This window comes from Austrofundulus limnaeus, unplaced genomic scaffold (genome assembly GCF_001266775.1).
Source record: "Austrofundulus limnaeus strain Quisiro unplaced genomic scaffold, Austrofundulus_limnaeus-1.0 Scaffold99, whole genome shotgun sequence".
Taxonomy (NCBI): domain Eukaryota; kingdom Metazoa; phylum Chordata; class Actinopteri; order Cyprinodontiformes; family Rivulidae; genus Austrofundulus; species Austrofundulus limnaeus.
This window is the reverse complement of record NW_013952501.1, coordinates 1,515,315-1,519,056: the sequence shown is the minus strand read 5'-3', so window position 1 is coordinate 1,519,056 and position 3,742 is coordinate 1,515,315. Positions and strand designations below refer to the sequence as shown.

At 37.4% G+C, this 3,742-nt stretch overlaps 1 protein-coding gene across 1 annotated transcript in view; it reads right to left on the bottom strand.

Moving 5' to 3' along the window:
• The window catches only part of pdzd2 (PDZ domain containing 2), a gene marked incomplete at its 3' end in the record, with an annotated part of 123,902 nt that overhangs the window by 73,585 nt on the left and 46,575 nt on the right, over window positions 1-3,742 (bottom strand).

Here is a 3,742-nt window from a genome sequence, read left to right as displayed (position 1 = left end):
TATATAAACTGGCCCTTAACAGAGAGGTGTACTACAAAGCATGATTTCCTGCTAAACCAGATTCTTGAAAAACGGGAGCACCTTTTCAAATTAAATAGTGCAGGAATGTTACCTGCCCCAAGCATCACACATATATTTACACATATTTAATTCTTCCCCTATTTCAAAAAAATATATTTTTGATCTTCAGTTTTTAATTCGTTATTTACTTTTCATAACTGAAGAAATTTATGGTTCTTAGAGGTTAGTACTGATGTTAAAAGCACAACACTATATTTTTAAGTTTTCCTTTTTGTAATGTTGACAATGTTTAATCTATTATGCTTTGGTTAATATAGATTAGTTACATGTCCGAATTATATAACTACACACAATCAACCGTTATGAGAATATTAGATGAGAATTTGTCTGAATGCCTGTGATTCAGCCGTAGGTCAGTAGGGGGCGAACGCAGGCATTGAAGAACATGTATAAATTGATGAACTTCCTGGTTTTTCACCAGTGTTGGTTTCCTGTCAGCTCAAGTGACAATAAACCTCACTCAGATCCAGAATTCTGGTGTTGTATGGTTTGATTCCTTCTACAAATCATTTTATTTAACAATGGTGTTTTTATTTCGACTTCAGTTTCAAATTTTCTTACAGTTTTGGTGACCCCGACGTTTGCTGCAAGTCGAGTAGTGAGCTGTTCTGGTGTTTCAGCTGCTAGGCCTTGCGGTGGAAGCGCCGTATTGACATACGTTCTGGGCACCAGAAAACAGGTGAGCAAAATCGTTTTTTGCTTTCCATCTTTATAACCAAACAGGACTGTGCAGCGATCGGTGTTTCTGCATGTTGGGCTGTGTGTCGGTGCGTTGAAACAGCCCCGCTAAGTGTTAGCTTTGCTGAGCTAAGCCTGTGTGTCAGCTCAGCAAAGACAGCATGTCATTCGGCGTAGTCATAACAAACGTGGCTTAATGTGGACGGTAAAAGACGGTTTGAAAGCGTTTGAACATATCAGTCTGTGGGGGTTTAAAGCCATACAATAAATTGGGCCCTTTAGGTAGTGAAATATGTGTTTTTATGTTTTTTGGTGCGTGTTGCGTGTAAAAATATTCTCTCTTAGGCCGTTTTATGAGCTCTTTCTGAAAATCTAAGTGGGTCTTCTGCAAAAGACTGCACTAAACAGGTGGGGTACAACATTACAAATACATGGTTGCCACATGGGCAGTTATATTATGCCCGTCAAAAGGAAAAATCCATTGTAAATTCATTGATTCATTCATTGAATTCATTGTAAATTCATTCATTGATCCATTGAATTGTAATTTGTGATTTCCTGGTGGGGATTTTCGCATGGTTTTAAAAATCCTTATTCAAAGGTGTGTTATGCATGCGCGACATTGGGAATAAATCCAGGGGTCAAACTCTTTTTTTCTCTCTATCCTTGTTTGTGAGAGTGTGTGGGGTGGTTCTCCATTCAGCAGGTGTCCATTCACACGGATGTGTCATGTACTGATTCAGAATAAAAGTATTCTGTTTTAAGAAGTCTGGCACTGAAGTGACTGCTGGTGGATTCTGTGGGACATCTGTGGGTGGGCATAGACAGGTTTTGGGTTTTGTTTTTCTGTTTTAGTTTAGGGTAGCTGCAGCCGGGAAATTGTACAAACAGCAGGAGGTACTGGGGTGGACTGCTGTTTGGGTAGTCTCCGTCAGGGTCATCGCCTGCTAGGCATTGCGCCAGATTTCCTGTGCTGGGGTTACGTGTATGAATTAAAAATATGTCTGATAAATTTGTAGAAGATTTGCATAAATTCTAAGATGGGTCTCAGGGGGTGGTTTTATATCGGTCTTTTCAGGTTTATCTTGAAGATGTTGAATCTAAAAATTTAAGGCCGGAAAAAATGTTTTTGTTAAGATGTGCCAAGGACCTTGAATGACAAACTACTTAAATGACATCTGTGTCCGCAGACTAAGCTGTTAGAAAACACCTTGAAATATTGTTGTATAATAAGAATGTTATGTCCCTAAAGAGATGGAGAGTACAGAGTAGCTAGAGAGTGGATGAGGGTATGCGCTTAAGACAAAACATTTCTGGCTGAATAAACCTTATCTATTTAATTACATTTAATGGTTTCAGACAGGGTTTGAAAACTGAAATAGTAATAATTCAGCAGTATACCTGCAACTTTCTGGTGTCTTTAATTATTCTTCCACATAATTTAAAGAAAAGAAATGATAGTGATAAAACTTGAACCTACCACCACATGGTGTTGGTTGTAAAAACAAAAAGAGGTCAGCAGGGAAATTTGATAATAGTTCTGAGTTAAATCTGGTTGTTAGTTTACATATGAAACTAGTCCTTAAACTTGGACTTTGACTTTATTAATCTCTTCCAGTGCGATTACATTTTAAAAGTCTACAATCTTTGGTGTAAAACAAGTTCGATCAAAAGGGCAATATTGAACTCTCTCTCTCTCAGTATCTAGGTGTTATAGATTAGTCAGCAGCCTTTGTCTAGAAAAAAATATACAGTATATATATATAGGTACCAATATAATTTTCAGGTTGAAACCGTGTGTCAAAGCTATTTTTCCAGTTTAAGCTTCTGATCCTGGTCGAAATAGGTAGACAAAAATATACGCTTGTTAGCTGGTTTATTGAAAAAAAAATTAATAAAACCCTCCAAAATGAATGGGTCTGGCGTAATTATGAGCACTGGTAAAAAGCAATTGGTTACCATAGGCTTTCAGACAGACTGTGAGTTAAGTAGGGGGCTGGGGAGTGTATCAACAAACAGTGTGACAGGTCTACAACAGGCTCAGTGTACTGATGGTCAGATGAAAGAGCTTATGGACAGAGTAAAATGACTGGAGATAACTGTGAATAAACTAACTCAAGGGTTGACATCACAGCCTTTACAGGAAGAGGGGCAAAATCATGTGAGAATGGGAAAGAAAAAACATCTCCGATTAGGAAAAGTTGAGAGAAAAATTCAGTGGGCATCTATGACATGTTTCACTTGTGGGGATTTTGGCCATAGAGCTGTTGAGTGTCCAAATAATTGATAAAGTCTATAGAGGCTTGAATTTAAAGAAAGATTTTTTTGTTGTGTAATTCACTAAATATACAGAGATGTTTGGAGTCATAGGTGATAAGAAAAACATGGATATGTTTCAGCCTGTATAGATGAATAATGAAAGGAAAATTGAGTTTTCCCCTCATCATAGCGTCTGGGACAAGAAAAGTAGCAATGGGAACATAAGCAGGGGATTATTTTGGGTGTTATAAATTTTATTAGATGCTGGTGTATTAAACTGGTATGGTAGGAGGTTCCCATATTGGGATTTAAATGCTGCCGAAGTGCACACGAGCAGATGGGGTGAGTTTTTAAAGTTTGTAACATGATCTGTCAGAGCAGTGTAAAATATGGCTTTGTGGTATAGCTGGATACACATTAACATTACAGGCTGGTTATCTAAATTGGATGAGGGGGTGAATAGAATGGAAGCTTGTTTAGATCCGGCTCCCATAAGGAAGAAATGACAGAAGGTGTGTCTCCTAGAAGGAAAAAAAAAAAGAAAAAACAGCAGACTACAGCGGAAAAGATGTCTGAAAATGTACATGTGATGATAATTGTACATTTTTAGATATAGGCATTTTTCTAAACTTTATAAATGATTTTAAAAATAATGATCTTATTACACACCTGGAGTAGTAAGGCTGCTAACAAACCCAATTGAAATGGTAAAAGTAATATGTTC